Source organism: Agelaius phoeniceus, chromosome 2 (genome assembly GCF_051311805.1).
Source record: "Agelaius phoeniceus isolate bAgePho1 chromosome 2, bAgePho1.hap1, whole genome shotgun sequence".
NCBI classification, from domain to species: domain Eukaryota; kingdom Metazoa; phylum Chordata; class Aves; order Passeriformes; family Icteridae; genus Agelaius; species Agelaius phoeniceus.
In genome coordinates, this window is record NC_135266.1 from 15,153,183 (window position 1) to 15,176,986 (window position 23,804).

Below are 23,804 nucleotides of genomic sequence, written 5' to 3' on the forward strand. Positions count from 1 at the left end.
AAAGTAATCAGGGAGCAGAAACAGGCCCATTGTGCCAAAAAACTTGGCTGAAAGTCATGCACCACATTTGCTCAGGACATAGCAGCATTGTACAGGTCCTGCTTTGGGGGGCATCCATATTCTGCCTTTTCAGTTTGATTATGAGTCAATCACATGCAGCTGGCCACACATTCATCTGGAGCAAAGAGCTCTGCAGATTGTGAGAGAATCCATCATGAATCTCTGGCCCATCAATCTTTCCCATTAGAGCTAGGCAGTATGGGGAAGCACTGCAGCACGTGCACTCATGTACCAAGGGGATAAGTAAGACTCTCGGGTATTTGGCGGTCCATTTAACATTCCTGTCTGAACATTTCCAATGGATCAACATGACTGCTAAAAGCAACAGAACTTGACAAAGCTCTAAATGCATTAATTTCTTGAGAGATACAACCTTTCTGAAAAATGTCTTCAAACAATCCCTAACAGTGAAAAGACATCTGCTCATTAGACTGGAAGAAATCAAGAACGTTCTTACTTGCTAATCAAAATGTCTGAAAAATCTGAAGATAAAAGATTGATCTGACTGCTGAGCCCCAGTTATATTGTAAGAGCCCCAGTATACAACATAAAGCTTCTGTGAAACCGGTTCTGTTGCATTTTTGGTTCTCATTCGTGCCTTTCAGGGTGTAGCCACACCTCAGAAGAGACTCACATGAGGAACATGTTGGTACTGCAGGCAGGGATGCCCCAGTAGCAGGCCAGCCTCTGGTTCCTGGCTCAGCCCATGGGCAGGAGTCACCCACACTCTGTCCATGCTACACCAACACAACATTCATAGGACTTTAACCACTAGAATTCACACACTGAAACTAAACCACACACTGTAAAAGAAGTGCTCCAGTCTCAAGATACAGGAGAAAGTCCCCAGTTCCAGCAGACTTCAACCATGTCCTTCCAGAGCCTGCTGCCTGATTTTCTGCCTCCAAAACATAGCTACTTCAAGGTCGAGGTTAATCAAGCACTTGAAGCTATTGCCTTCATTTCACTGCCCTTTCCAATCAAAAAGTTGCTCAAGCCATTCTATAGGAAAGAAATCTTAAGAGGGAAGGAGAGGCTCCCTCCATACATGGTGCTAACATGCACCAAAGCTGGGGGGGGGGGGTTGATCCTTGTACAGACCATTCTCTCAAGAGCTGGACTCAATAATCCTTGTGGGTCCCTTCCAACCCAGAATATTCTGTGATTCTGTGACAGGGTGAAAATTGAGCTGTCAGGAAAGACGACCAGCCTGGCCGAACAGAGAGCTTTGACTGGAACTCAGGAAAAAAAAGAGAGTTTATAACTTTTGCAGAAGAGGCAGGAAACTCAGGAGGACTACAGGGATATCATGAGGTTATACAGGGAGAAAATCAGAAATACCAAAGCCCAACTAGAACTTAATTGGGCCAGTGCCATAAAAGAAAAAATAAGTGTTTCTGTAAATACATTAACAACCAAAGGAGAGCCACAAAGAATCTTCCACTTTACTAGATGTGGGGGAAACACAGTAGGGAAGAATGAAGCAAAGACTAAGGTACTTTTTCTTCTCTGCCTCAGCCTTGAGTAACAAGACCAGTTGTTCTCCAGGGGCCCAGCCCCCTGAGCTAGAAGACAGGGATGGGGAGCAGAATGAAGCCTCCATAACCCAAGAGAAAATGGTCAGTGACCTATTACTTAAACACAAAAAAGTCTGTGGGGTTGGATGGGATCCACCCAAGGGTACTGAGGGAGCTGGTGCAAGTGTTCACTGAGCCACTTTGCACCAAATACCAGCAGTCCTGGCTAACTGGAGAGGTTCCAGCTGACGGCAGGTCAGCAAATGTGATGTCCAACTCTAGGAAGTGCTGGAAGGAGGATCTGGGCAACCATAATTCTTTCAGTCTGAACTCATGCCAGGAAAGGTCATGGAGCAGCTCTTCCTGAGTGCCATCACACAGCACATACAGGACAACTGTGAGATCAGGCCCAACCAGCATGGATTTAGAAAAGACATGTTCTGTTTGACCAATCTGAGCTCCTTCTGTGACAGGGTGACCCCCCTAGTAAATGAGGAAAAAGCTGTGGTATTTGCCTATATAGACTTCAGAAGAGTCTCTGACATCATCTCCCACAGCATTTTCCTGGAAAAACTGGCAATTCATGGCTTGGATGGGTGTACTCTTGGCTGGGTATAAAACTGGCTGGATGACTGGGCTCTGGGAGTGGTGGTGAATGGACTTAATCCAGCTGGTGGCTGGTCACAAGTGATGCTCCTCAGGGTTCTCTGTTGAGGCCAGTCCATTTTAAAATACTGATGATCTGGATGAGGGACTCAGTGTACTTCTGCTCTTCCTGAACTTAAAACCTACATAGACTGCTGAATGAGAATAACATTAAATAATTAACGTCATCAGGTATCAAAAAATGAATTACCAGTTAAGGCACTAGCAACACAAATCCAGAATAAGACATGACAGATGCACTTAATAAACAGTTACTGACAGAAAATTCTACGTAAAGGCATTACTCTTCCTCCTCCTGCTACCTAAGTATTTTTGTCATTCAGATGTAATCTAGATGGATGCATGTAGTGCCTACAGGGTGAGAAAAAAGTTTAAGAGAACAAAAATATTACTGACAATTGTTTGACTCACCAATTTCATAAAAATTACAGCCAGGAAACAACAAAATAATTTAACCATATACTGGATGACGTTTTCAGAAAAGCTTGCCACAAATACGGCTCCTTATTCCCTAAACATCCTTTTAAAGTAATTTATTTCTGTCATTTTATTTCTAAATTAAAGAACAACTCTTCTTTTTGTAAACAAAACCGTGCACAGATGATGATGATGATGACAATGATGATGATGATAATAATAATACAAAAAGGCCAGCATTCCCCTCCCACACCTTTTGCCCCCAAAGCCACAACACATCCAGACAGCCACTGCTGCCTTCAAATCAACAGGAGGGGAGCTGCAGGGAATGAACATTCCCAGCTGATGATACCATTAACTTGGGACAGGACAAGATGTACCAAAAAACACCAGGTGCTTGGAGAGGAAGCTAAATGAAAATAATATCTAAAGAGTACTGTCTTCTCCTAATTTTCTGCAAGTCCAAACTCCACCCAACCTCAATGTAGCCAGCAATTTTTCTAGCTGTCAAGGGCTGCTCTGCTTCTTCCCCTCTGTCATATGAGAGGATGTCACCCAACCCTCATACCACAGCAATTCCAGCAAATAATTCTGTTTGATGCACTGCTCCCTGTTCCCGGCCATGGGTGAGATTAAGATTGCAGTGCATCCAGCACTCCTGGATATTTCAAGAAGTGGCCTCAGTCCAAAAGCCAGGTTCATGATTATGTTCTGGATGTGTAAGGCCCCAGAGTATATAAAAATCAGGTTTTGTGGTGTCAGTACACAAGTAATAGTCTTATATTCAACAACTCTGTTCCTCACCCAAAATAACTGCAAGTTTTTTTTGAGTATATGTAAAGGCACAGGGGTTTCAGTAGAAAGAGAGGTAAAGCACGACACTCATCCTCCTAAACTGTATGATGATAGTCCTCTTCCTTTTAAACCTACTCTTTAAAGGAAACTATACACTATAACCTTTTCTTCCTTGAAAGATCCCTGGTCTTGAGGGGGTCTAGCAATAACACAGTCCTCCAATGATTTTAACTACCCTGCACCACAAGCTTTTCACCTGAGCTTATCAACCATGGAGTCTGAATGCTGTCCAGGCCCCATAATCACTCAGTACCTGGCCCGTTCGATTCATGCCTACCAGCACAATGAAGATGTTAAAACACTGCCCATCTTTGTTAGCTGGTGTATACCTGACGTGTGGTGTGCACAGATGGACCATTCTGGGCATTGACAGAAAAGGAACCACTTTGCATTTAATCTCAAGCTAGCTCTGCCTCTCTTGTGGGATTAAATACAGAAATACCAGCAAGAAAGTAAAAAATGCTCCTCCAAAAGAAACTGTACAGAAGACTCAATGTTTTAAATACAAAAAAAAAAAAAAAAAACTTATCTGGAAAAGTTTCTCTTGCAAGTGGAACATACTGGAGCTGGCTTTTTTTTCCCCAACTCTGTCATTGAGCTCTACCTTGCATGGGCTTATTCAGAGTTCATCAAACTATTAACAATTTTTAACAGTTCACAGATGCAAATCAGACAGATTTCTATGTAATTAATTCCTTTTATTACAAGAGCATTATAGAAAGTGATCAAGAAAGGTTTAATTTTATTTTCTTATTCATATGATTTTCTGGAATAAGACTGCAAGATCCAGTACAACCCTCCAGAGAAATCCTCCATGGTTACAGTCTCCTAACTAATAACTTCATGATCATTCTGAGGAATTGTCTTATTTTGATGTGTGTAACAGGTCATCGTTTGAAAAAAGCTAACCAACAAACTGCCCTGTAATTCAGTGCCACAGCACATTATGCACATCTCTGGTAACTGAAACTCAAAAGAGCCTCTCCATGAAATATATTTGAGGTTCTGATCTCAGTCTGCTCCTCCTCTGCAAGCAGTCCAGTGTTTTCTCCTGCCTCTCAGAGACTAAAAAATATTAAAATAGTCTCTTTCTATGGCTGAATAAAATCAGCTGCTCAGATATAGTTCTAAAAACAGAGGCAACTAGGTAGAATATTCTTCCCCAAACTGGCAGTAAAATAATTTTTTCTTCAAGATTGGGAAACTACAGTGAAAATAACAGACCTTCTGTCCTTATCAGCCACCTTTTCACTTTGAGTTAAGGAAAAGATCATGAACATTACAGGTTTAATTATCATACATGAAACATTGACAAGGGAGTACATTTTTCTACTCTCCTGGTATATCAGAGGGAGGACACAAACTGACAATCTCCCTGAGCAAGTCCTTGTTCTTTAAACACAGCACTTACTGAAAAGCAGTAACATACAAATAATACGTGAAATAATTTTGCATGGGAAGGAATGGCACACAGCTTTACTAAAAAAACCCAAACAAACCAGAAACAAAATGAAATGTCTAGGGCTTTTCTTTTTTCTTTAAATATAAGGCAAACAAATTTATCTTTCAATCTGAACAGAAGGAGTACCTGAACTCCAACAGCTTTTATACCTTAACAAATACAAATTCAAGCAATGGACTGCAACACAGAATTTACCAAGCTGTGAAAAAGAAAAGTAAGCTAGAATTTAATATAAACTGGGTGTACATATATGCAGCACTATCCCAATGCCTTTTCATATTGCAAATCATTATTTGCAATGCTTTTACCTAAATTAGAATGATAGAAGTGACCTCTCAAAAGTTACAGTTGTTTTATCCCTGCTCACCATTAAATTTAAGCCAAGTATTCTTAAGGACTGTCAATCTTTGAGACTGCACATCCGTCTACATATGTTTCAAACTTCAATATTCAGCCAAGTTCCTGGTAAGTTAAAAAATTTTCTATGACATATGCATTTGCACCTAGGCTTTACTAAACCAGGGCTGAAAGGCTATTAGTCTATTCACTTTATTTGTACAAAAGTAGAAGCTTTAGTTATGCCAAAGAGCAAGGCAACCAAGCAGAAAACTACTCTGTCTTCCCCTTGCACCAAGAGAGCTGTTCCTGCGCACAGACACTGCTGGCAGGCCACAGCAAGCAATTATCCCCACTCACATTTTCTCCCCAAAACCAAAAGATGAGAGGCAAGACCAGGAAATGCCAGTTTTCCCCACAATCTGTACATGGGAGATGGGCATTTGGAAACTCTCCGTGCCCCTCAGTCCTAATGTCAGCACAGAAAGCAGGGGCAAGCCAAGCCAGCCGCCTCCCACCTGAGAGGCAAAGATAATTTTCCTCTGCCCACGGAAGGGATGCTCACTGCTTCAGGGTCTTCAGCACCTCCTGGGCTTCATATGTGACAAGCAGATGTCACAGTTATTAGTGCCAGAAGACAGTGCAAAGAACAGAACGTTTTAAGTGCCGTGGATGGCAAATGCCTACTGTGAACACGATAGCTGCAAAAAAGTAATGCCCCATCCCAGAGGAGCACTGAGGAAGGATGTTCCATGAACCACCAGAAGCAGCTTTCAGTACAGACTGAAAAACCATTATGATGCATTTGAAACTGGAAAAAAAAAACCCAGCACATTAATTGCAGGCAGATTAAGGAATGGGTACTGAATTAATGAAAAACAGAATTGCCAAATGCCTGGATTACAGCAGTACTTGCAAAAGAGCTGGACAATCAGTTTGTGCACTGTTTATCTGTAATTTCAGGTGAAAGCCCTCTAACTGCAGAATATATCTGTTCTTCACTCTGTAAAATTATTCTGTTTCTCACCCCCTTCTGTCCCTATGACACAGCAGAGTAAAATAAAATTCCAAAAGCATTAAAGAGAAACATTAAAAATTACCAAGAAGATCCAAATAATTATTCCTTCAAGCATAACGTGTATTCATAGAATATAGTATAAGATTACATGTTTTCTATGTGCAGTTTAGTTTAAATGTATTTTTACTAAGAATTTTCAAATGTTCAGTCAAAACAGTAGCTGAAAGGTAGTGCTAACTAAAAACTACTATTTTAGATAATGAAAGAGAAACACAATTAAAAAACCCACTTTATATCCACTGGGTATATACTACTATGTCTAGAAAAGCATGTTAAATTTGTAAAATGAAGAATGCAAAAGAGAGATGTGAACATGAAAAGCAGCAACATAATTAAAATTCAGCCTCTCTTGACTTGTTCTTAAGGTCCTTGTCAGGAGAAAGACCTGTGGTTGGTAAATGGAAAGCTACATGCAAACAAGGAGATGGCATTACACTGGGCAAGAACCTGGGAGTCAAAGAGTGTCTGTGACAACAATGGATCAAAGCAGAAGCCTGAGATGAAAGATGTACTATCTCAAGTCACTATGAATTCTGCAATTAGAAATTAAATCCTGCTCAAGGAATCCAGCTGTGAAGGATCTGCTATTTCTATGCCTACAGGTGCATTCTCTTTTTGGGATTGCCCTCTTATAAGACCTGGATATATTAATTGTATGACCATGTTTGCAATATACGGCAATTTTGTTCATCAGAAAGTTAGAGAAATATCAAGACTTTGTGGATCACACATGGCTCATCAAAAGCTCTACTATACAAAGAACTTCACACTGGTCAATTTAAAAGTGTTCTATTGAAAAAAGAAAACAAAAGGAGACAAGAGAAACCAAAAATGTACATGTGGAACTAATTATAAGCATGACTTAAAGACACACAAGACCAAACTGGGTGATGTGTACAACAGGGCTTATTTTAATAAAATCAGTTTAGACTACTTATAATCAGAGCTTATTATGGCAAGCTGGACTCATTAATTACAAGAATAATATCCACAGCATTCTGTTTAGCTGTCCATAAATGTAATCATTTGTATTTCTCTGGGTACATTTTGCTTCCATTATGCCTATCTGTATAGCTAAGCCAAATCTTTACACAACCACACACTAGTTTTGCAAAGTCTTTTAAACCTTAAAACATGGATAACACTACAACAACCAGTGTCGAGCTTCATTTCTATGAAATTCAAGGATTAGTATCCCTGATTATCAATATTGTTCTCAATGTAAGGGGTTATAATTATTGTTATATTTAGGACTTTTATTAATGGATTACAATGAACACATTGTTCAACTACAGCTGTGGCCTTTACACATGAGAATTGCTGAAGTGTGCTGAAAAGTTTGTGTAGCTGATAATGGCAGCAGAAATCTCTGACAGTGGAAAGGAGAGGAGCCAAACAACCCACAGCATCATAAAATATCAGGAATCCCTCAAATGAAGCAAAATGAAAGGAACACATTCACTTACTCTTGATAATCACAACACCCAACTGCAGGGGCCGAGGAGACAGCCCCATTGAGGCTGGGATGAGAAAGTGTGCATTCACTTTTATAGTAAAATGTATAAAATGACAGCTTTTTAAGTTCAGGGTTAGAAGTTCAGCCCAATAGGAGAAGCATTTCAGAAATATCTGATCCAAAACCAGAAGTTCTCCAAAAAGTTATCCAAGCATTAAGATTATAAGACTATAAAGACTGAATGAAATAGTCTCCTAAAATTTCAAAGAGGAAATTATTTTTTCTTAGTTAAGTCTATGCCCTTATGATTTTTGGAGCAGAACTGACAACAGGTATGTACCATCAAAGCTTTGCAAAATTAAGAGGCAAAAGTGACATTGGCACTTTACATGTAATAATATATTGTTATGATCCAGGCTTATGATTTTTAAGAATCCAGTCAGTCTAGCCTTATTCAGGGTCCCACAATGCTAGAGACTGAACAAAGTAACATACAAGGAGACATGGCCCTGACCCAAGAAGCTCAATGTACTTCTCTTTTCCCAAGAAATTCACGCTGGCTAGCTAATAAAGGCAAATCCCTCAACAGCTACTTTCATTTCTACTCTGTTTCACACTGCAGTTTTCATATTCTCACAATCATTTTCCCCCTTTTTCACATGTACTCTAGTGTGCAGAGTACCTCAGGAAAGGGAAATCTCCTTGGATACAATCAATAACTTCTTCCTCAAAGTACCATGTTTCTGCTCCAATTATCACAAATAAACTAGAATACACTGCACCTATCTTAGCATATAGGGATTTTTCAACCACCACTATAAAATTAGGGATCTAAATACCATTAACTAACACCTATTAGATTTCTGTTTCATTAAATGTTAAAATTTCAAATGTTACTATTTTTCTTCTCTAAAATGATTCCTTGTACAACAGCTGTCTGCATCACTACCACTGTAGGGATTTGATGCTTCCTACAAATTTGCTATTACACATCCAACTATAAGGAGTACCTTTATTACTAATTGGATCCTCATACAGTACAAAGCAATATATGAATGAGCACAATAAAAAATTTCTCTCAGCAGTGTCCTTCTGACTTCAGAATTTCTGGGGGCTAGAACAAAGCAACTTCTTAAGATTAAAACACAGCTTATGCCCAAACACACAATATTCTGGTACCAGCACACAAAGAGGCTAAACCACTGGTTTACACAGGAAAAACAACTGTCCATCTAATAACAGCACGTGTTTTTGTTACTTCTCCAACACATCTTTCTGGCAAGCAATGAGCACTGATGGCATTAAAATAGGCTGAAGGGAGTACCACCAGGCTCAAGCACACCACCAACATAGATAGCAGTGCAGGAGCAGGAAAGCACCAAAGCAAACCAGCCCTCCATCTGTCCCAGCCCTGGGCTACAACTGCACATCTCTGAGCACAACTGCACTCGTGCAGCACCTGCCCCCAAACAATTTTGCGCCAAGTAGCAAAGACAAACTATCAAATTATCCAATACTGTAAGCATTGAAATGTAACCACCATATTCCCTGAGGATGGCAGGCTTTGTCTAAATAGGTGTGGTATTGGCTTCTTCAACAGTTTAGAAGGGGCTAAGTCTGAAACACACCCTCAGGACTTAAGATATGAAAGCCTTAATTTTCCATAGCTTTTCACTGTCTCCCATGATTATTTGCAGCTGTGCCTCACACCATACAACTATAGAAAGTGCAAAGCCATTAAATGTGCAAGCGTGCACCAGGCAGGACAGGAGAGAAAGTTTCTTCAAACTCTGAGTGAACTCCCTCCCATTCCTTTTTTCTTCTCACAACGCCCATGCATTTCCCAGGCTCAAAACTCTTTAGAATGAGTTCGCACAACTCAGCACAGTGTGAGACTTGGGATGGTTTTAGAGTTGTGGGCAGAAAAAGCTGAGCATCCCCCTGCACATGACAAAGAAACATCTGTAACTTAAAACAACTGGTCAAATACTTCGATATGTGTAGGAGTGTCTTGAACAAGAAAGGGAAAGCTATAATTCTAATATTCATCACTTCATATACAATGTCTCAGTAACCATCCCACACCTCTGGAAAATAAAAATGAATCATATATTAAAGAGAATAAACAACAATAATATGTTAGACAGTCAAAAGATGCTTCTGTAAGCCAAGCACACCCCTGACATTAGCCAAGTAAGTAAATAAGTACTGGTTGTTCTTTCAAATGCTTTCCCATGTTTGCATTTTTACAGCGTGCTCTGGAGCAGCCACCTGAAACACACTGTTGTTGTACACGAAGGGGCCTCCTCTTCCTCCTCCCTCACATGGGCTAATGTATGCTATTATGCAAAATAGTCAGATAACCCCTCCACAGTCTTTATTAGAGTTTTTCACCATGAAAACCAGCTTTGCTGCCAATAATTCATTATACCAGAAGGCATCCTTTTGGCACAAGCTGGAACACTGTGTCCCCGAAGAAATAATACAACAGTTGTTAAAGCTTTCCTCTACCTCTGTACTTTACAGTCTCCCACCCACTGGAGAAATCTGCTAATGGTTCAAATAAGGCTTCAAGATTTATTTGGTCATGTCTTCACAGAGGGTCTGTGGTCTTGATACAGCCCAGCAGCATGGTTAAAAGCAAACCAATTTCTTTTGCAACGGGAGCAATTCCATAGTTTTGCTACACTTACATTGAACCTCTCTCTAGAACAACAGGGGACAAGATGCTAAGTTTGGTTGGGAGTGCTTATACAATTACTTCATCCATGCTTCAAATTACTCTTCCTCCCCTTACATTTGATTTTCCTTCTATGATCAGCAAAATTATCCAGCATTCATTGGCTCTATCTGCCTCCTCTCAGGAAGGATTTCAGAATTAAGAGAGAACCCTAATGACATCAACCATAATTGGACAGAATATGTTCAAATTACTTTAAAAACCAGCCCTGTAAGTACAGCTTTATTACATATGCACAGATATGTTAAGAAGTAAAAACATTTTAGTTTTAAGCTTCTAGGCTAACACAATCTGCCTCAAACTATATCCAAAGCAGAGAGCTTTACATAAGAGAATAGGCAAGGATAACTTTACATGTGTGCTCTTCCCCACTCTTCCTCTCGCTCATTAGAAGTGAAGAATACATTCCATCATGTAAAATCTACAACATGGACTGCAAGCTTGTAAAGTGGAAATGCAAACCACAAAACTGGATCATGGCAAAATATATCTGTTGGGTTTTGTTTTGCTTTAGCAATATACTTTCCAAAATAATATTGTCAGTTTTGCTGAGGTTGTAAATGCATAAAAATAAAAAAAAAGATCTGTTGAAGTGACAAGTAAACTACACTTTAGTTAGTTTCTCATTTTACATAATCACTTGCTTGTACCACTTATCCATATGAGCAAAAAGCTGTAACTAGGAATTAGACCCTTCAAAGACTGAATTAATCTACAGCGACATATTAGTCTCTTTCAAGTCCTGTCAATGTTACATTCCCAGGAAAGTGAAATGAACATTCACATGGAAAGTAACATGTGCACACACAAAAACAATAACAATTTATTTTTAACTATTAACTGCATAGCACTCAATTAATGGTACGAATCCCTAAACTTCCTTCCCAAAGACAGGATTAGGTAATTCAATAAATAATAGTCTTACACACTAAATACATTTGTGCAAAATGATGTCATTTAGTGCTATTAACATTTTATAATGCAGATATATACACAAACATTTACTAAACCCATCCAGAGGCCTAATGCTGGGAAATCCTAACTTGAAATTCCCACACTTTCCACTCTTTCAGGCAACACTGACAACTGTCTGTGGGGAGGTGGAAGATGCACACCACACTCACCCTCCCAAGCAATTCATACAGAAAGAGGTCAGGAACATCACAGAAAACATGCTGCCACTGGGAGCTCTACTGGTACAGAGCCCTCCAGAAGGCAGTACAAGGTACAGTGATGCTCTCCTGCCTTTCCCTTGGCTGCACTGACAAACAGTCCTGCCCCAAGGCACGTGGAAGGCACGGGAAACAAACAATGTTGAGCTTCAACTGCAGCTCTAGTCTATTGTGGCCTCAGCTTATTAGATAAAAGGAGAAAAAAAAAAAGAAAGTAAAACAAAACAAAAACAAAACAGGTGAAATTTTACCACTGACATAATTCTGAGGTTGCCTTTTCTTTCTGTGATCTTCATCCTTTATTCTGCAATAACCCTGGCTGGTAGAACTAAATGCTTGTATTAGTCAGCATAGGATAAAGTGCACTGATTATGGATATTCCTGCCCATTTCCACAAGTCATCAGCAGGAGGTTTATGCTAAGTGCTGTTTAGCATTTCCTGTGCTAGCTGGATTTAGCCAACTGTAGTATACTTCCTGGTGTTGCTCCATTATCTCCTACCTATTTAAGCATTATTTGTATTGAAAAGTGATAAGAGAACAGTATAAAAATCCTATGTATTTTGTTAGCACTTCATCCATACCTAATCAAAAGCCAGGAAAATAAGAAATCAAAGAAAGACAAAAACAAAAATAAGGTGAAGAAAACCCCTGAATTTTTGCTCTGCTGAATTTAATAGGACTTTTTATATGTATTGATTTTTCTACTGTATAAGACTTCCCTTATTCCATATTTAACCTTTAAAACATACCTGAAACAGAAGGTTGGACAGATATAATTTCAAGTACTTGTAAAACACGAATGAGTCAATAATTACTATTTTGATATTACTTCTGGCTGACTTTGCATGTCTTCCTACTTGTTGCTAACAACTGACAGAAGTGACTGTCCCTGTTACCTGCCACAAACTCCTCTGGGTTCACTGAAAAATAACATTCTGAGTGAGACTTAGAGTGCTTTTTTGTTTATTTTTTTAAAGAGAAAAATGTCTAAGTATGAAACACATAATTTGTGTTTCTCTAAGGTATGAAAGACAAAATTTCACCACCATTTCCAATCCCAGCCATGTATCTAACAGCTGTATTCTGATCTTGCATTGCATCAAGTGCATGTTAGTGTTTGAGTTTTACTTCATCCCCCATTAAGAAACAGTAATACCTTAAAAGTTTCAGTTCCTTTAGAATGTCTTTCCTAACTTGAACTATTTCAGAAATAACAGGGCTTTTAATAATAAAGCATGCATGAAGTTAAGCTCTGGTAGAGAGGAAATGACAATTCTAATGCCTAAGATAAGGTGCAATTCTCCTCATGACAGGCTCTGCTCTGATGAAGTTCCCTTCAGAGGTGGTTCTCTGCATAACAGCCAGTTTCAGAACTGTAATAGGTAGAGAAGTAGAAAATTGAAAGAATATCTGACACTTGATAATAATAGCTTACTATCAAAATTTCAACAAGTTATTGGTAGAGTTTAGAAAAGAGAAATATAGGACATGCAGATTTTTGGGACAGTACCTTTTAACAAGCAAATGAACCCCCACTGTTAGGGTGAAAATTATGGGCAGAAGGACACTCTGGAGACTTTTGACTGGAGTGGTTTTGCAACGCACTGCTCCATCACCTCAGGCAGCCCTTCCTGCAGCCAATTAATAGGATCCATCCCTGAAGACCACTGCCTTCTAGCCAGTTGTCATCTTTTCAGCTGAAACTGCAGCATTTTCAGCTGCAGTCCACTGCCACGAGAAAAAGTACTATGGTGTCGCAGACATCTTTCATGAAAAATCCTTTCTTAGGATTTTTCCTTGTGAGAAGCTTCAGTTTCAGCAACCAAAAGTAAACAATGGTTATCTGCTGCTGTGGAATGCAACAGGTGGACCCGTGATTGGTCTCCGGTGGATGTTTGGATTTACTGACCACTCATGGCAGAGCTGGCTCTTGCTCTCTGTCTGAGACATAGATCTTTGTTATTCATTCTTTTCTATTCTTAGCTTAGCTAGCTGCTGAAGAAACCTTTTCCTTTCTATTTCTTTTTAGTATAGTCTTAATGTAACATGTATCATAAAATAATGAATCAAGCCTTCTGATCATGGAGTCAACATTCTCATCTCTTCTTCATCCTGAAAACCCTTGTGACCATGGTGACTCTATGGTTTCTGCACAGCAATAAGAAATTCCTGCTCAGGCAACACCTGAGCACCTGTGACACAATGCTCAATAAATAAAAAACTGTAACACTCCTTTAACTATCTTGCCCCGATATTGTGCTCATAAGACTATGTGCCCAACTTGTGGTTACCATCAGATTAGAAAATCTTAACCACACACGTAATTTCTGCAAGAACCCTAAGCGCCACCTTCAGCAGAGGTGTACAGAGATCCTCTTCAGATTCCTGCTTGGAGAACCCATCTTGCCACCAAGCTAGAGATTGCATAAAGACCAGGTAAGCTCCACCTACATCAGCATCACTCTCATTTACTCCTTTCCCAGCACCATCACCAGGAAAAATTCTTCTCAGCACATCTCTTACTCTCCCAGGTCAACCCACACCCTGTCCTCTCTTCTTTAGCTCCACCCTGTAATCTTTCCATCTAAACAGGAATGGAAAAAACATTTTATCCAAGCATCCGATTTTCATCCTTCTTTCTCCCTGCACAGCTCCAAGGTCAGCATCTCCTGCAGCATGCAGCTTTCCTAAGCAGCAGGAGCTGTACAGCAGACTGACAAGAGGCTCAAGATTTAACTGCTGCATGAGAACTGCTGCTGACATTAGCAAAGCCATCCAGAAGGGCATTACTAGTTTCACCTCATTGATGTCACTTGGAAAATCCATTACTAGAAACAGAGGTATCAAAGACATCTTCTAAATTCCAAGCTGGCAATGTTCTGGTGCGCTAGAACCAGAGAGAAAATTGTGTTTGTTCTACATAAAAATTCAAACTGTGAGCAGCCTGTAGGGATCCTCCCTCCTTGACAGCAGAACTACATCTCCACCATTTGCAGACAGAATTATGTAAGTCAGTCTTTGGCAGGCAGAGCACTGCTTTGACCTCCAAGCATTCAACAGGAGATGCTGTTAATGAAATAATTTTAACCCACATCGTTGAGGTAGGGAGTGATTTGCTAACATGTGTCTCACAAAGTCTGAGCACCACATTACTGCTGGGACCATCTTCTCTGATACCACTTGACACTTCAGTCATATGTTAAGCTCTAAGCATCTGTTTCATAATAAACTGTTATATGCTTGCCAAGAACTGAAGCACTGTGTTTTTGGATGAGTACTACTAAGTTGCAAGCCATAATTTAATACTCATCTGACATTGATGGTGACCCAACATTTAATGGAGCTTAATGCTCTTCTGATGCCACTGATTAAATTATTGCTCAGTAGTCCAGTTTCATAATCTACAATTTGCAAGGAAGCAAGACAGATATACAGGCACTGTCTCCTCTCACATCAGTGAATCAGTTTACTGGCAGGGAAAGGTTCCCTAATTGAAGTTAAAGGTAAGTATACTACAGTGCATCACTCATCAGTCAGTGCAGAATTTTGTTCAGATGCTTTAAGCCAATTATATTATTATGAAAAAGCAAAGCATGAAGTCTTCCCAAGCACAAGGGGAAAATATGGGTAAAAGCCTTGACCCAGCATGTGCAATGACTTCATAACGTCCTGAGCACTGTCCAGGAAACTCATTCCTCTGGCCAACAGGCGTTTCTATTCATTTTCTCCCCCCTAGGTTGTTTAACAGTTTGGTCACCGCTTAGGCACAGCTGTGCAAACAATCTTTCAGTGTTTGGCCTGATGCTATTGAATTCCATCCCAAAACGTCTCCCTTCTTTCTGTGCACAGGATGAGGAAGGCTAGTTTGGACACAGAGGATTAGAGGCTTTCACAGCCCAACTTAAATCATTAGATCCTAAAGTTCCTGAGTTTTGAAAGAATTTTACCAAGTAAATTAGCAAGCTTAAATGTGTATCTAAGACAGCTGGCAGCAATTGTACTTTCTAAATCCTCTCCAAGTCTATTCCCATCTTGAGGGAAAAAAAAAACACTCTGTGAATGCCTAAAAACTTTAAAACAATTAAAAGCAATTAAACAAAACCAATGAGAAAGCAATGTTTTCAAAATGCCTTGGAGGAGAACAACTAGAAAACTAGAAAAAGTTTATGAGGGTACAGGCATAAAAAACCACAAATGCTTTTTTTAGCTTCCCAGAAAGTAAACCTTTCATCCGAGATAAAACAGAGGTCCTTGCCAGTACAAAAGTAGTTTTACAGGACTATTCATTACTACATTATTTTCACAGCTACTGGCAACCCAGAAACATACCACCCTCAATAAAGTAACTAAGGAACAACTACATGCAAACTGAATGGTAGATGCTAGCACAAATGCAGTATTAAAGCTGCAGAAATAAAAATGTCAAAATGAGAAAATCCCCAGAGTAAGCTTTTTAAGGTATACGTACCACAGCTACTGCAGTTCTCAAATATGGGCCTCATTTCTGAGAGCATCCATGATTTTAACTTTGAGACAGTGAGTACTCCTACTGAAACTAATGCAGATCACACTAACATTTCATGTAAGTGTGACCTTGCACATCTTCTTAGGTGATGAAGCTTTAGTCCTAGCAGAAAGTTGTGGAGCTACTCATGTCCTAATAATTTAATTTATATTACTGAAGGAATACATATATATCAGACTAACTATGTCCTGCACAGTCTCTCTCGGAAAATAATGTCATTACCTTAGAATATTGTGAAAATCTCAAAGGCATCAGCATTTGGAAATATTTTTAAAAAGCCCTCCAACTAAACATACTTTACTAGATAGTGTTAAATTACAGACTATATTCCAAAATTAATTCAGATACAGTTTTATACAACCATAAGGCCTATTGACATGTTCCTTCATTTTAGCTTTAATACTTTAATACATTTTAGCAAAATAATTGAATTCTAACTTTGTATGAATTTGGTCTTCAAGAATTTTCCATGTTATAGAATGGAAAAACAGAATGTGTTAGAATAGATATTAAAATAGAATACATATAAAATGTATTACCAAAAAAATATGCAAGTGTTTTGAACATTAACATCCGATAATCAAACTTTAAGGATTTCATCTCATCTCTTCAGAGAATCTCAAATCCTACCACACTGTCTACAGGAAAAAGCTCTCCAGCCTAAAGCTACACTGAAATCTCGAGAATCAGGGTCCCAGATGTCTTCTTGTGAGGTACTTGTAATGTCTTATGGTTCCTGACACCTTCAGATGCTTTGTCAAGGATAAATGCATTTTTAGGATTCTACAAGCTGTGCATTATATACAGTCCTTCTTCCCTTTTGTAAAGAAATATTTTCTGTATTGTCAAGCCCACAAAAGTATTTTTATTTCTACTAATAACTGACCTTTTCCTGTTTGCATCTTACTCTCCAATTTCACCATCCCCACTTCTTACCAAGGTTGCACTTCAGCCAGACCTGCAAAGAGGTCGTTTTTCCTATCTCTGTATGAGGGAAGCCAAGCTCCAGAGAGAAGGAGATGACTTTCTTCTGTAAACCCAGTCCTCATGATTCAGCATCCTCTAAATGCCAGCAGAAAAATATACCCCATTGGCATGCAGGAAAAGCATAACAAGGGGTTATTTTGCATTGTTAGGTTTCACAGAAAACTTTACCATTCAGCATTTATAGGAAAAAAAATGTCTATTTTTCCTGCATCTGAGCTCTTCCCAAGACCTTTGACTGCAGCAGTGATCACCTGCAGTCCACTCACTCTTTCTCCATGGCTGGCTGAGGCAAAGAGAAAAAAGGATGTCTCAGCCCAGTTCCAACTCTTCAGTGCAAGCAGGAACACCCATAAGACTCATGTCCCTCTCATCCCCAAATTCCCTGTACAAACGCACTGCTCTCCCTGCCCTGTCCATGCCTTGCACTGTGGATACCTTGAGCCCCTCACTGCATCCATTCCATCTGGGGAAGACTTCAGTGTGACCATGCCCTGTCCCTGCCCAAACTCCCCAATCTCTGCTCAGAGCTCCCCATGCTGAACAGCCACCCACCCCCCTCAGAACCAGGGGGGGAGCTGCAGGAAGCCACAGCCCCATCTTCTCACTTTCACTCAGCTTTGCAGCTGCCTCCTCCCAGTGCCCTTGCCATGGGATGCCACAGGATGCCATAGGATGCCACACATCACTAGGTACAGAGCTGGCTGCATGCTCCTGAAAAGCAAGCTGGCAGAAGTCACCACAGTCATCACATTCATGGTGAAGATGTCTCCTGACGTGGTTTGGGAAAGATCTGGGCTGTTTAGAAGAGTAGAGGGAAGGACAGGGGTTGATTAGCAAAGTTTCACTGGTATTTTCCACAGCATTCCCTTCAGAGTTTGCTGGAACATACCATTAAAAATGGGTGCTTGTTTTCATCTTTCACATATTCTGTACTTCTAGAGCACAAATAGTTATATGAAAATTATTTTGATTAAATGCTGATTCTGTGAAAAGAAACAGATCTCAATTTAAGAAATAGGTCCTATAATTACAGACCCCTGAAAGAACTAGCTGTTTTATTTTACTGAAACCTTTTAAATATCAAGCTGAAAACATTATAAAAGACTGTGCTTCAGTATTTAAAGGATTTCTGAGGCTTATAAATTTTCCTTTAATCTATAATTAAGAGAGCTCCTTCTTAAACTTTTTCAGAAGTCTATTCCAAATAGCTTTTTTAAGAGCTAACTAGTATTAGGGAAGAGAAGAGCAATTCAATGAATGTGTCACTGCTACAGAAAATTGCTGTATCATGCTTATATTTCATTAAATAGCAGACTTTGGAAGATGAGAAATCAGCAGTTTCAATCGTGACTAAAAGTTCCACCTTTGCACCATACACTAGAAATGCCCAAACATATAGAGGCAGTAAAAGGGAATCTTCTCAGCTTCAAAATGACATGTAGAATTATTATGCTACTATTTCAAGAGTTAAAAAACATTATTTAAGGGAGAAGAAAACGTAGTTTCCTGAGGGCAGAAATCTCAATGACTGAAATTGCTGCATCCCAAGTAAAATTGCTAAAGTACAATTTTTTCACTTAATTACAATTTTTTAAAAGCATTCTGCTAGTGAGAAAAGACATGGTGATGAAACATTTCATGTCCTTTAATAGCTAATCTGAACTGCTAATGAGTGCTCAGAACATAACAGTCAATTGTTACAGAGCTTCTTACTACACAGTGGAGGAATGAATAAACCTGACTCCTTTGCTTGGCTCGAGTCAGAATCAGAACATCCCAGACCTGCTGGCTTAAGCACTGGTGACACAGAGTGACTCCCTTTAGGACTGTCTCCCACCTGTCTTACCAGGTGCCTTGGCTCACACCCACCTCCTGGGAAGGCTCTCACTTCCCCCTGCTCCACACAGCCCAAGGGTAGTCACCAATTTCAGAACCTATCTCAAATGAAATCACAATATTACCACTACCACTCTCCCCCTGCCTTCTACACATCAACCAACCCGAAAGAATTCTCCTTGTTAACTCTGAGACTTTCTTGCTCCCTTTCCTTGGATGCAGGCCCATCTCACATGCCTGGCAACCTCCCCCTGCTGTGCACATCAATAACCCAGGAACCATGCAGGGAGGCTCAGGGCTGTGGCAAGAGATGCCCCCTGGCCAGCACCAGGGCCACATCCAGCAGTGACCCTGCCACCCTCACCTTCTCCCACATCAGCAGCTCAGTGTCCACACCAATAATGCCAAAGACAGACCTAGAAGGACTTTCTTTTAGTCCCTCTTCCAAGAGTATGAAAGCATCTCCACCTGCCCTTCCCTGTAATCCACCTGTGGTCTATGGTAAATGCCATAAGCATTTGTCATAATATTTTACCATTAGGAAACAAAACAAGAATATTGGTGTATCCTTTATACATGGTATGTTGCACTGGTAACTTTTTGTTTTCTGTAATTTCTATGTCACGATGCTTTTCCTACCAGTGTTGGTATCTTAGCATCATAATTTCTTTTATGCAAACTCAGAAACAGAAATAGTTTAGTCTCAAACTCTAAAATAATGTAATTTCAAATTTTCCTTGAGAAAGTCCATAAACACCCATTAAAATGTTCCTTTAAAAAACATCTCAAATACTGGTGCAAATAACAGCTAGAGCTTACCAGAATGTCAGCATTTACTATCATTACTAATAGTGAGTATTCTTGAGGACCTCAACTGATATTTTGAGCTTCTTTTAACACATGAACATACTGTACAGACTCACCAAATTATCTGGTACACTGACTTCTCTTCAGAGCACTTCTAAAAATCCTCTTACAGTCACAATTGGTGACTTACTGGGCAGTGTGTACAGAAGTCCCACCTGCCCTTGGAATAAACAGGATGCAGGGTCGGCATATAGCCACTGCAACACCATGTACCAGTATTTTATCACAGCTCTGGTACTTCTCATAAAGCTTCAAGGAACTTCTGAACTAGATTTTGGTGTATCTGCTTATTTTCCATCTACCCAAATTTGTCCTCCAGTGTCTCACTTATCAGTGTAACAGTAATACGTGCTGTGCAAGATCAAACCAAAGTTATGCCAGGCAGGAATTTTATACTGAAGGCTTTTCTTTTGCTTAAACTAATCAGATAACAAATATAACACAAAAAGTTTCAGTACCTTTTTTTCTGTCTGTTCATATATTGCCTTTCTCTTTTTACATGTGACAAACTAAGTTATACAGGGCCTACATCTTACAGAGCCCAAGACAAGAGGCACCCATTCAGTTGGTGCATCTTGTCAGGCCTCTTCCAACATAGTAGGTTATGAATTACAAACATCTCATCTCTCTCTCATCTCTGACATTCAGTCAGAATAATGGTGAACCAGACAGCAAAATGTGATGGCTTCTACTGCTCAGGCAGAAGTATGAGCAATTACCACTGGGTGACCAAATCTCTTCCTCCAAATAGCCCACACAATTAGCCCACACATTATTTACTTCACCTTGTCTGGCACCATTCAGGCTGCAACATCCTCTTCACTGAGGGATGAAGAGAGGTGCTTACTTAAGCCCACCCCATCCCTTACTTTTGGGAAGGTGGGGATGGTTGGTCTTAATTTTTAAGAGTCCTGTACTTACAGAAAGAATCCAACCTCATGTGTGAAATTTTAAGCCACTAATAATGACTTTTTTACTTTTCAGTGTGCTAAGAATCTGCATCATCATGACCACCAAAAACCTTTTCAAGGGACTGCTTGACAGCAGGGACAAAAGTAATGAGGTTGTTAATCCTCAATCCACCCCACAGCTTTTGGCAAAAGACAGGAGGAAAAGCATGGTTGCATGGTTTGTTTAGGAGGTGGCTCAGTCTTCCCAGGTGGGTGAAGCTCCTCAGACCTCCACTCTCAAATCAGGAGTGACAGGCAGCACAGCAGTCTCCAAGTCCCACCTGTGCAAGCTCAGATTGGTGTGGAAGAAATGAGAGCTCTGCAATGAGGATACCACAGGACAAACATACAATGCCTCAAGTAATTTGAAAGACATCAGCCACCACTGAGTGCCTAAGAGTGAACAGACAATCCTGCCTCTTCACTAAAAAAGAGCATTTTTCATTTTTAAAAGGTTAATAGAAAAGGATTATGGCATCGTAACCATTTATTTATTTAAAACACATTCCCAAGCTTCATGTATCACACTAAAGGTCACTCAGCTTAGTCTCCACATAAGGCAGAGGCACTCAAACAGGCAGAACAAACTGAAAATGTTTTCTGTGTTAATGATTAACAAAACTTTTTTTATTTGCCAGTATTTAAAACACCTTATTATTTCTAAGTTATATAAGTCTGAGCCAGCAGCATCCTACAAAACTAATATCAACAAGAAATTAATCTGCCAAAGTGCAAACAATTTCTGCCTAACAAAGAGGATACATGGCAAGTAATATAACAGTGGTTTTAATTAGCTGGGCATATAAAGCTGTTACAAGACAAATTTCTTTCATTAAAAAAAGCAGACAGTCAGTTAGAAATGCTTCAGTGCACCAAAACTGAGGATGACATAAGACAATAAACTTTCTCCCTCCCCTATAACACGGAGGCACCAGAGCAGTATCCCCAAGTAGCAGGTGATGAGCAGCCCCTTCTCCTGCTACTGCAATACTAGTAACTTCCCAGAAATGTCAGCAATAAAGGGGATCCAGCAGCACAGAGAAAAAAAACCTCAGCAGTAAAAATGACCATTTTCTATAATTTTTCAGACACTTGGGCTAATAGTTTCATGCAAAATTAACTGTAGGATATTCTAAGTCCCTCCAGGATTGAGTACCAGTGTTTTGTGCGTTGGCAAAAATGGTAGCATGGTACCTACAGCATATTGGGTATACACTATTTTATAATTAAAAAAAAAAAGTGACTAAGAATATGTGTGTATACATAATAGACCCTTTTTTGTCCACTCCACTTAAGGGACTCTGCTTTCTACATCATGCAATTGCATTCCAACATAAGGTCCCCATCTTCCCCTCTGCTTTGGGCTGAGGTGCAACCCAAAGAAGGGCTGTGCCAGCTGCTCCTTTTCCCAAAAGCACCAGGGGCAACATCAAAAACATCAGTGGAAAGCCCACTGCACAAATTATTAGCAGAAGACTTAGTCTGCCCAGGCCCAAGGAGAGAGACTCAGGCAGTTGAAGACAGAAGTTAGATGCCTGATTTTCAGATCACAGGGCACGATTGCAGGCAGTTTTGTCTGATCAAATTAGGATGCAGACAGGCACATCCTTGCCTCCAGATCCTGTTGTTGCCAATGCCACCCTGGGCACACCAGCCAGGATGCTCAAGGCATTTAAGAGCACAGGGAACCTTAAGCTCCCAGCTCTTGCACCCACGATTATTACAAGATTCTGAGTAAAATGAAGAACAAAATATAGACAGTCCTGGAAGCAAAGCTGGGAATCCAAGACACATCCTTGCAGCTAAATGGAGATTCACTGGACAGCAGTTTCTTATTTCCTAAAGTGGTTTTGTGAACAGAGATTACAAGATATTGCATGAATGCTGGATTGTTCCCCTTCAATTCAAAACAATCCATTGTTCTGGGATGGGAAACTGGTTTCTAAAAAGACAAATATCCCTTCTTGCTTGTTTCATTAAACTGGTAAAAGAAAATTTAATTCAAATTAAGAAAACTCATATTCAAACGGCTCCACTGGAGAAAAACAATTGATATTTATGTGCTGTTGCCACTTTGCACTCATTACAGGGGCTAATGTTTTGCAAGACACATCTTTTAAACCTTCCTAAGCTTATTATTTACTATCTCCTGACAAGCATGACTTCATTTCATGAGCTGGCACACATCCCATTGTGAGAATCTAATCTTTAATAACATATCCTAATTAAATATGCACATTTCATGCAGAAACCAATAGCTAAAATTCGGAACAAAACAAAAAACATTCATTTGACTAAACAAAGGAATTGGATTAGAGTGCACAGAGCAAACTCAAATATTAAGTCACATATGTCACAGCAAAAAGTCATTAAGGGAAGGGGGGGGGGGAAAAGGGTAAAAAAATCCCCAAAAAACCAATCAGGCAGACAATTCTTTATACCTGACCGTATCCGACCTCTCCAAATTCCCAGCTAGCTTACTCCCCATCTGCCATATGATAATAACTTTGAAAGAAGCACATTTAAGAACTTATCAAAAGTTCAAGCCAATTGTTCTTAGTCTTTGATTCCAGTTAAGAAGGGTGTGCTCTTCAACAGAAACTACAAGGATTTATTCTTCTCAACAATCATGGCATAATTTCACCAATAAACTATTTATTATTTTGAGTGGTTCCACGGGGACAAAAAAATCCTAAAATAGTGAGCATCAAACAAAAACAAAACAAAACAAGAGCAAACAAACAAAAATTTTAAAAAATATTTCTTGAGATTTAAACACCAAAATCACACCACCAAAACTCTCCTTCCATGCCCATTTTTGAATTATTGTAAACTGGAAGCCACTTTCCTTCTAGTGAGTACAGGCCTAACATTTGAC

The 23,804-nt window shown here is 39.7% G+C and overlaps 1 protein-coding gene across 7 annotated transcripts in view; it reads right to left on the reverse strand.

Annotated features, from left to right (window-relative positions):
- CNKSR2 (connector enhancer of kinase suppressor of Ras 2) overlaps nt 1-23,804 on the reverse strand; it is a 207,506-nt gene that overhangs the window by 171,579 nt on the left and 12,123 nt on the right. The gene's annotated exons all lie outside the window — the stretch shown is intronic.